Here is a 12,362-nt window from a genome sequence, read left to right as displayed (position 1 = left end):
CCCCCCTTGGGGGGGTTTTCCCCAAAAAAACCCCCCCCAAAATTTTTGAAAAAATTCTACCTCTGAAAACCCCCCCTGGGGGGGGGGGGCTGGGACACTGGCCCCCCCAAATAAAGGGGTTTTGGAGCTGGGGGGTCCATCGTCCCCCTGCGGGGTTCCCTTGGCTTTGACCTACGGCCCATACGGGGTTGGTGCCTGCCGGGGAAAGGGCAGGACAACTACTCTCTTCCCTCCTGCGCCCCAACATTTGACCTCCCAATGGCCCCCAAGCCCACCTCACTTCTGGGGGGGAGGGACAGCACCCTTCCCCCAGCATACCTTTTTATTACAGGCATTCCCAGTGGATTCTGGGGGGGGAGGGCTAAAACGGGGCCCCACCCCCCCCAAAGCCACGGGGTGGCAAAGGGGGCGGGATTTTGGTTTTGGACCCAAAGGTGTGTCCACACCCAGAGGCCACAGCTTCATACCCTGGTGCCTCCTGCTGCCCAGACCCCCAAAGTTTCCCAAATTTTACCTGGGACTGAAAAGTTGCCATTTCCATAGTGGCCAAAGGGAGGCACTAAAAAGTCACAGGGAGAGGCTGGAACTGGGAGGGGAGGCTTATGCAGAGCTGCTCCCTTTTTCACACTAGGCAGCCAAGTGGCAGCTGCAAGCGAGAAGGCATGCAACACTCAACACTATCTACTACACATCGCTTCACATCAACCCAAGCATGGAGCACCCCCCCATATATATATATATATATATATAATATATTTTAATTATATATATATATAATTAAAATTTTATTTTATTATATATTATTGTATGTTAATATCTTCATATCAATATATTCATTTATTATACACACACACTAATCTATTTGTATATGTACTATATATAATATATATATATATATATATATAATATATATATAAAATAACATATATAAATGAATATTATTATATAAATATATATGTACATATAACAACATGAATGAATATATATATGAAAATAAATAATATTATTTTTATTATATGCATATTAGGGATGTATTATGTATATATTATATATAACTATATATTAGTTGTAATTATATAATTATATTTTTATATGTTATATACATATATGTATTATCATATATAAAATAATTAATTATATATATGTTAATTACAAATATTATATATGCTAAAAATCAATTTAGTTAAAAACGTTTTGTGTTTTATATATGTGCATATAAGTGCATATATATATGTATGTATTTTTATATATTTATTATATATAATATATATTATAAAATATAATTTTATAATTATATTGTTGATATTATATGTATCTTAATATTATATATATATATATATATAATTAAAATTAGAATTATATTAATTTAATTTATATTAATATATATTTTAATTATATTTTATTATATATATCTAGTTATATGGTGCATATGAATATATATCCTATTATTTTATATATATAATATATATATATATTTTATATAAATATATATAAATATATAATAATTTTATATTATATATTTTTGTAATTACATATAGTTGAAAATATGTAATATATTTATTATTAAAATTTTATATGTGTATATATTTACTATATGTATAGGTATATATACTGTGTATATACATGTAATTTTATTGATCATGTACAATGTTTGTATTGTATAATTTTGTATAAAATATATCTGTGTAGTTTTGTGTATAAATATACGTGGTATCCCCCACACCACACACCACCACACACACACACACACACACATACACACACACACACCACACACAACCCCACCACACAAAATATATTTATATATATATATATAATATATTATATTATATTATAATATATATAATATATTTTTAAAAATAATATATCTATAAAAATATATATATTATATATATAATATATAATATATATTATGTATATATATATATATATATATGTGTTTGTGTGTGTGGTGTGTGTGTGTGTGGTGTGTGTGTGTGTGTGTGTGTGTGTGGGGTGTGTTTTGGTGTGTGTGTGTGTGTGTGTGTGCGCGTGTAAAAATTTTTTTATTTATATGTAAAGATATACATAAATATGTATTTACTATTTTATATATATATTATTATTATATATATTATAATAAAAGTATATAATTTTAAAAATATATATATATATATATAAATATATATTTATACTATATCATAATACATATACATTATATATAAAATATACACATATATACATATATATATACATATATAATATATATAATATATACTATATTGAGCATCGGACTCCAAGACTGTCACGATGCCAACTATTCGAGAGTTGAGTCACCGGCCGCACTTTTTTGTTCCCTTTGGGGAAAGGGAAACTTCACCTCGATTCCTGCCTACCACTGGGTGGGAAAGCCACCCCAAGTCATGCGGTCCCAAGCCTGGAAAAAAATAGAGAGAATGATTATCAAAAAGGGTAAAACCCCGGGCACTCTCCGGGGAAAAGGGAACTGGGACCCTACCCTACTTACTCCAAGAGCATCACAACAAAACCCAAAATTTAATATTAGCTTGACCACGGCGGCTCAAACAAAACCTACCGTAAAAAAAAAAAAATAAATAAAAAAAAATATATAAATATATATATTATATATAAATAATTATTTTAATATGTATGTATTTACCTATCTATCTATCTTCATTATTGTATATGTTTCATATGTGTCTATACTTAATCAAATATATTTTTTACATATTAAATTTTTATAAGTAATCTCTCTCTCTCTCTCTCCTCTCAAATTATATAAAATTATTATATATATATATATATATATAATATATAATATAAATGTATATATACACAACATATATATATAAATAAAAAAAAAATTTATATATAAAAAAAAAAAATTATATATTTTTTACATATATACATTCATAAAAATAAAAAATTATATATATATAATATTATATAAAATTATATATATATATATATATAATGTATAATAAAAATGTATATATATATATAAAAATATATACATAAATATACTAATATATTTTTAAAATTATATATATTATTATATATATATATATTATATATACATAATGTATATATACACATACATAACTATAACATACATACATACACATTATTACATATATACATAAATACACCATTATATACTATTCATAATAGATTAAAATTTTTAATAAAAAAATATTTATAATACAAAAAAAATATATTATAGGTAACAATTCATATAAATATATATATTATAATATTAATAAAATACTAATATATGGGAAAAAAAAACCCACAATTAAAAAGTTACAATACAATCATTTTAAAATCCCCCCTGGATTTCTCTTCGGGTCGAAGGGGAAAAGGGAGGAGGTTATAAAAGAGAAAAGGGAAGGCAACGCTGTAACAGGGGGCAGGTGGGACAGACGAAGGGAAGCAAGGGAGGTCACTCAGGTCGGGAAAATTTTGGGCGGTTTTGCACCGGGTCCGGGGAGGATGTGGGAAGAAAGGAGACTATCAGCAAAAAAAGCCTCTGTTCAATTGAAATTGGGCAGCAATTTTTAAAAGGGGAAAGATTCCCCCATTCTGGGGGTGTGGACATCAGGGGAAGGGAAAGAAAAAATCCCGCAGCCATTTTCCCTGGGGGGAAAAAGGGGGTGTTATTGTTTGTCCCCTGATACAGCGTACTTATGTTGGACAACGCTTGGTAAGACGGGCGCCTTTTTTCCCAAAGTCTTTGTCCCCGGAGGCCAAGGAACAGCATAGGTCCCACCTACGAGGTGGAGGGGGGCGGGTATGGACCAGGTTGCAAAGAGTTTTCACCGGGTAAAAGATCGCCTGCAGTTGAGAGGGTAAAAGGGGGCACGGAGAGGAGATCTCCTCAGTGAGGGCAGACTGAGGACGGGAAGTGAGGAGTCTCTGTGGGGGGGAGAACCGTGGTAGAAGGTACACCGTGCCCGGATAACGGGGGCCTCGAAAAAACATGACCAGGGTACCCATTTTGGAAGCGAGCAACGTAAGAAAATTATCTCCCATCCGGGTACGGGGGGTCACAGATGCGGAGGGTGCGAAAAAACAGCGGGTGGTAACCCTTTCCTTAACAGGGAGAGGGTGGTATAAAAGAAGAGTATGTACAAACCCCTGTGCATTGTCTATAGAGAAGGAAGTGGTCCAGGCATGGACTTGGTGTCCCCGAAAGGCTGATATCCCCTTGCTTCCCCCCTCCTCCACCTTCCCCGATCTGCCACCCAGTGCATGCCCCTGATCCTCCGCCTGATGTGACCTCCCTCTGCTTCCCTTTTCCCCGTCCTCACCTGCCCTTGTCACCACGTTCCTCTCCTCTCTCTTTTTTCCCCCTCCCCCTCCCTTTCTCTTCAGACCTGAGGATGGAAACCAGGGGGATTTCAAACTGTGACTCTTTTCAAAAAATCTAGTTTTTTTTACTTGGGCTTTTCTTCCATTGTCTCAAAACGGAAAGTGTTTTTCTATTTACTAATATATTATATAATTTTTAAAATATATATATATTTACATATATACATTATACTATTATATACATATATATTACTTTTATTTATATATAATTTAATATATATATATAATTTTATTAATGTTTATTATATATATATATAATATATAATATATATTATATAATTTTACATTATATATATATATATATATATATTATATTATATTTATAATATATATATATAATATATTATTTGTGTATATATGTAATTTTATATATATATATTAAAATATTTTTTATATGAATGTAATTATATATTGTATATATATTATATTAATATTATATATATATATTATTTAAAATTTGTGTATATAATAATATATTATTTTATATATTATATATATATGTTAAAATGTTAATATTTATATATATATTAAAATATATATTATAAAAAATATGTGTGTGAAAGCAAACACTCTTCCGTCTGATACAATGAAGAAAAACCACAATAAAAAACTAGTTTATTGAAAATGAATACAGTTTCGAAATCCCCGGGATTCCATTTCGGCTGTATATATTATATATATTATATATTAATATATATAAATATATATATATATATTAAATATATATATTATATAATATATATATATATTATGAAATATATATATATTTATATATATTATGTAATATTTCTATATTATATATATTATATTACATATATAAATTTTATACATATATTATATATAATATATTATACATACACTCTATATTACATACTATATATATATATATATATAATAATATTATATATATATATATATTATATATATTATATATATATATATATATATATATATAATAATGTATATAAAATATATATATTTTTAAAAAAAATATATATATATATATGTAAATATATATATATATATATTATAATATATATATATATTTTATATATATACATATATACGCTTGCAGTTGTTTTCCCGTCTTGACCTGACCTTGTTTTCTCTTTTCCCGGTTGGTGGCGACATGGAAAGAGATGACCGCTTGGTTCCCTTTAATTTTGTTTTTTTTTGTTGATGCCTTGGGGATTAACTTTAGCATTGTTACATTGCTTTGGTGACACGTTCTATCGGCACTAAAACGGAGATTGTAACGCAATTTCAGTAAAATTCATTAATTTGAATATAGCATAGGATCTTCCCCATATCATAGTGCACAGGATTTACCAATAATTGCCCCAGGTTGCGTAAACGCCTAATAGATCTGTGTGATCCGTAATTCGAAAGTAGGTTTCAATAAACCTAAGTTATTCGTTCGTCGGGACCTTTGAGTCGGTGTGACCCGCGGTTACGTCCGTTAATTAATGTAGGACTGGGTTTAAGCTAGAATAATTATTCGCTTCTTAATCACACCCTTCTCACCCTCTTGAAGTCGCTTGCAGGGTTTTGGGTATATCCCAAGCATTGTGATTCGTGATGATTTAAATATCCTTAGGGAATTTCGCGAGCACCCATCACAGATACGCAGAAAGAGCAGGTTATTATAGATTTTCCTGCCTTGAATCGCTTCAGTCAATGTACGGCATTTTTGGGTATAGGTTCCCCCTGTCATGAAGTCTGACATGTGTAGCTAGACATGTACTTGGCAGTTCAGATTGCTGACCCCGAGAAGATTTTGCTTGTTAAATAGCTTGCTAATTTTTTTTCATGTCACCATTCATTCATGCATACATTCTGTCGCATATCATTAAATGTTAAAATTTCAATGTGGTAGTTGAAATAATTTTAAATAGCTAGCATTGTTTAATTTATTTCATTTTTTGTTATAGTGAATGTTAATATTCGTGTTTGTGAATCAATCTCGTGTGAGGTCACTCTCGCTTTCCCTCTCATTAAACGCTAGCTTTCACTCACACACGCATACACACACACACTCACCTCACACACACACACAGGACAAAAGACCCTGATACCTTTTCATTAATAGAATTGGTTGCTGTCTTAGTGCCACCGTAAAGATTTATGATGTATCACTTTAGCCCGCAATTTTGTCAGTAGTTACGAGTGATTCGTATGTTATGCACAAATTACATTTATTTCTTCTCTGTGTGATGACACTAATTCAAGTAACCCTTGCGGATTGCTGTTGTTGTTTCCCTTATCACTCTCATACTATCATAGATGTTGGAAAGTTCAAAGCCAGGTCCCTGTGGATCGCTATGACGTCTCCCTCTTCTATTTTTTTTTTTTTTATCTTTGTGAAATAAAACACAAAATGAGAAAAAAAAAGGATGAAAATAAATTAAAAACCAACATTAAAAACCGCAATTTTTTATAAATAACCGGCTAGTGGTAGTTAACACCCCCTCTTCTCTGTTGCCTTTCTTTTTCTCTTACTCTGGCCCGTACGTGTATGATCTGGCTCCCCGACTATTTATTGCAGTCGGGCCAACGATATCCGACACGGCACCGAGGGAGGACCCTGCTGCAGAACCAGTCACCTTAGGATGACATGGGAAGGACGTCATCGAAGATCAGCATAGGCCAGCGAACCAAGATTTTCGTCAGAGCAAGTGTTAAACCGTCCCAAGTTGTAGTGGACGGGCGCTGCCTGCCGGACTCCTGTAAATCCAGCGAAGCACCAGCAACTTGCTGCAGGTACCAGTCGCCCCAGGATGCTGTGCATGGGTGACGCCTGGCGGACGCCTGCACATCCGGTGAACTCCAGGAGCTCGTAGCACAGGTATCAGCCGCCCCGAGATGCCGCCCCTGCCCCGACGCCTGTAGATCCAGATGAAGATTATGAGGACGTGTGGATGCGAGGACCTGGACGAGTCTGGGGAGGACGTGTGAACGAGGATGCCGCCGAGACCAGGACTACGAGGAGGTCTAGACAAATCCGAAGTCAAGGAGGACCTGTGCAAGACCTTCGAGGACGTGTGGACATCGAGGACGGACCGATTACACTGAGAACCAGGAGGATGAGGATGACAGGGACAAGCAGCCACGAAGATGCACCAGGACAACGCAAGCGAGAATGAGATGACCAGCCAGGTTAGGTCACCCTTGAGGCAAATCTAAGACGCCTCAAGGGCGAGGCGTGAGTAGGTGGCCGAGCAATGTACAGTGTAGCAGTTTTGTATAGCATCGGGACCGGTGACCTCACCACGCTCCCCCATGCCCCCCCCCAGCCCGCTTCTAATCGCTTCCGGCAGCTGGAACGGTCACTACTTATACCGAGGATGACCTAGGCCTTGAGAGTTTGTGTCAAGCACCCAGCGTGGTAAGGCCGGCTTCGCCCTCTCGCTCTGGGCAAGCTGACCGCGACCCAGCATACAGCCATACCTATAAATAGACATGTCTCGTGTGTTCCTATACTGCATGTGTCAACTCTTAGAAATAAAAGAGTCATGCCGTGAACCAGTATCAATACTTCTGCAAGCCAATGTAATTGGGTTCTATACCCATTGTAGTGTGTGTGTGTGTGTGTGTGTGTGTGTGTGTGTGTGTGTGTGTGTGTGTGTGTGTGTGTGTGTGTGTGTGTGTGTGTGTGTGTGTGTGTTGTTTACATTACATGTATTGTCTACATTGCTCAATGTAAACAATACATAGCAAGATTGGATTGTACACTTCAAACCTCTGTCACCAGCAGATGCTTTTTCTCTGTAAGCAGACACAGGTCTTGCTTTCTCTTTTCACTTGAAAATAAACATCTGCCTTGAAGGGAACCTCTGCATAAAAGCACACATCTCGTGAGACAGAAGAGGGAGACAGAGCAGACAGGCCAAGCCACATGAGTCTAGCTCTACCACCTTGTCCTTGACCCCAGAGACACAGGGGTCTCTTGGGGAGTCTCATATCTATCTTCGACAATAAATCACCATATACATATACAACACACACACACAAACACACAAATATATATATATATATATATATATATATATATATATATATATATATATGTATATATATATGTGTATATATATATATATATATATACATATTTTATATATATATATATATAAATTATATATAAATATATATATATATATAATAAATAAATATTAAATATATACAATATATATTATATATTATATATATATAATATATATATAAATATCAAAATTTATATTTAAATATATATAATATAAAGTATAAATATTTTAATATAGTAAATTTTATAATAATATATATAAAATATATAAAAAATTTGTACAATAAAATTATATATTCCCATATATGTTATGTTTTTATATTATTATAATAAATTTATATATAAATATCATATATATATAAAATATATATAATATATATATTATATTAAATGAATATTTTATATTTTAAATTTATATATATATATATAAAATATACATATATGAATAATAATTTGTATAGTAAAAATTATTTATAATATATATATATATTATATAATCAATAATTAAAATAATCTTCAATATATTTATTTTTTTAAAATATATTACAATATTTATATATATATACATAATAATTATATATATATATATCATATATTATATAATATATATATAATGATATATATATTATTATAAATATCAAAAATATTATATTTATAATATAATGTTTAATTATATATTTTATTATGTATATATATATAAAATATATATATATAAAAAATATATATATATATATATATATATATATATATAAAAAATAATTATATAATGTATCTATAATATTATAATGTATTTATATAAATTTGTAAATATTTTAAAAAATAAATAAATGTTAGATTTTTTAAATATATTTGATTTTTAAAATTTTATATTATTAAAAAATTTGTCTATAAAAATTATATATTCATTATGTATATTTTTATATTATTATTATAAATTTTATAAAATATTCTTTATATATATTATTATTATATTTTTTATAAAATATATGAATTTTAATATAAATTTATATATATTATAAAACAACATAATAATATTTGTATATGTACAATTATTTTAATATATATATAATATTAAAAAAATTTACTAATTTAAAATATTCATACATATATTTTAAATTATATTTAAATAATAATAAAATATATATAATATACAATAAATATATATGTTATATTATTATAATATATATGTATATATATATATGATATTTTATTTTTATGTAATAATATATGTATTATATTAAAATTATATATATATAATATATACATTTAATATATATATTATAAAACCTATTTTATATAAATATATATATATATAAAATATTATATATATTTTACACTTTATATTTTATACATATAAAATATATTATAAAATTATATATATATATATTTATATATTTTATATTTTTTGTGTGTTTGTGTGTGGTTGTAATGTTTTTTTTTTTGTTTTTTGTTTTTATTTCGAAGATAGATATAAAGACCCCCCCCAAGAAATTTTTGGGGTCCCGGGGTAAAAGGGAAAAGGTGGTTTAACTAGACTATGGGGGCGGGCCCCTGTCTGCTCGTCTCCCTTCTGTCTCACGAGAGTGTGCTTTTAGCAGAGGTTCCCTTCAAGGCAGAGTTATTTTCAACGTGAACAAGAGAAAGCAAGACCTGTGCTGCTTACAGAAAAAAAGCATACTGCTGGTGACAAGGTTGAAGAAATCAATCTGGCTTACTGTATTGTTCATTGAGCATGTAGACAATACATGTAATGTAAACAACACACACACACAACACACACAACACACACACACACACCACACACACACCACACACACACACCACACACACACACACACACAACCTACAATGGGATAGAACCAATTACATTGGCTTGCAGAAGTATGATACTGTTCACGGCATGATCTTTTATTCTAAGAGTGAACATGCAGTATAGGAACACACGAGACTGGTCATTTAGGTAGGCGTATGCTGGTGCGGTCAGCTGCCAGAGCGAGAGGGCGAAGCCGGCCTTACCACGCTGGGTGCTTGACACAAACTCTCAAGGCCTAGGTCATCCTCGGTTTAAGTAGGTGACCGTTCCAGCTGCGAAGCGATTAGAAGCAGCTGGGGGCATGGGGGCGTGTGAGGTCACGGTCCGCATGCTATACTAACTGCTACCACTGTACATTGCTCGGCCACCTACTCACGCCGTCCCCTGAGGCGTCCATAGATTTGCCTCAAGGGTGACTACCTGGCTGGTCATCTCATTCTCGCGTGCCTTGTCTGGTGCATCTTCGTGGCTGTTCCTGTCATCTCATCCTCCTGGTTCTCAGTGTATTCGTCCGTCTGATGTCAACGTCTCGAAGGTCTTGCACAGGTCCTCCTTGACTTCGGATTTGTCTAGACCTCCTCGTAGTCCTGGTCTCGGCGGCATCCTCGTTCACACGTCCTCACAGATCTCGTCCAGGTCCTCGCATCCACACGTCCTCATAATCTTCATCTGGATCTACAGGCGTCGGGGCAGGGGCGGCATCTCGGGGCGGCTGATACCTGTGCTACGAGCTCCTGGAGTTCACCGGATGTGCAGGCGTCCGCCAGGCGTCGCCCATGCACAGCATCCTGGGGCGACTGGTACCTGCAGCAAGTTGCTGGTGCTTCGCTGGATTTACATGAGTCCGGCAGGCAGCGCCCGTCCACTACAACTTGGGACGGTTTAACACTTGCTCTGATGAAAATCTTGGTTCGCTGGCCTATGCTGATCTTCGATGACGTCCTTCCCATGTCATCCTAAGGTGACTGGTTCTGCAGCAGGGTCCTCCCTCGGTGCCGTGTCGGATATCGTTGGCCCGACTGCAATAAATAGTCGGGGAGCCAGATCATACACGTACGGGCCAGAGTAAGAGAAAAAGAAAGGCAACAGAGAAGAGGGGGTGTTAACTACCACTAGCCGGTTATTTATAAAAAATTGCGGTTTTTAATGTTGGTTTTTAATTTATTTTCATCCTTTTTTTTTCTCATTTTGTGTTTTATTTCACAAAGATAAAAAAAAAAAAAATAGAAGAGGGAGACGTCAGTAGCGATCCACAGGGACCTGGCTTGAACTACCAACCATCTATGATAGATATGAGAGTAGATAAGGGAAACAACAACAGCAATCCGCAAGGATTTACTTGAATTAGTGTCATCACACAGAGAAGAAATAAATGTAATTTGTACATCATGTATGAGTCACTCGTTACGACTGACAAAATTGCGGGCTAAAGTGATACATCATAAATCTTTACGGTGGCACTAAGACAGCAACCAATTCTATTAATGAAAAGGTATCAGGGTCTTTTGTCCTGTGTGTGTGTGTGAGGTGAGTGTGTGTGTGTATGCGTGTGTGAGTGACAGCTAGCGTGAATGAGAGGGAAAGCGAGAGTGACCTCACACAGAGATTGATTCACAAACACGAATATTAACATTCACTATAACAAAACTGAAATAAATTAGCAATGCTAGCTATTTAAAATTATTTCAACTACCACATTGAATTTAACATTTAATGATATGCGACAGAATGTATGCATGAATGAATGGTGACATGAAAAAATATTAGCAAGCTATTTAACAAGCAAATCTTCTCGGGGTCAGCAATCTGAACTGCCAAGGTACATGTCTAGCTACACATGTCAGACTTCATTGACAGGGGGAACCTATACCCAAAATGCCGTACATTGACTGAAGCGATTCAAGGCAGGAAAATCTATAAATAACCTGCTCTTTTGTGCGTATCTGTGATGGGTGCTCGCGAAATTCCCTAAGGATATTTAAATCATCACGAATCACAATGCTTGGGATATACCCAAAACATGCAAGCGACTTCAAGAGGGTGAGAAGGGTGTGATTAAGAAGCGAATAATTATTCTAGCTTAAACCCTAGTCCTACATTAATTAACGGACGTAACCGCGGGTCACACCGACTCAAAGG

The 12,362-nt window shown here is 33.4% G+C and overlaps 1 protein-coding gene across 1 annotated transcript in view; it reads right to left on the bottom strand.

Annotated features, from left to right (window-relative positions):
• Positions 1-12,362, bottom strand: part of LOC119589987 (nucleotide exchange factor SIL1-like) — a gene marked incomplete in the record, with an annotated part of 35,933 nt that overhangs the window by 700 nt on the left and 22,871 nt on the right.

This window comes from Penaeus monodon, chromosome 26 (assembly GCF_015228065.2).
Source record: "Penaeus monodon isolate SGIC_2016 chromosome 26, NSTDA_Pmon_1, whole genome shotgun sequence".
Lineage (NCBI taxonomy): Eukaryota > Metazoa > Arthropoda > Malacostraca > Decapoda > Penaeidae > Penaeus > Penaeus monodon.
This window is presented reverse-complemented; position numbering and strand designations above follow the sequence as displayed.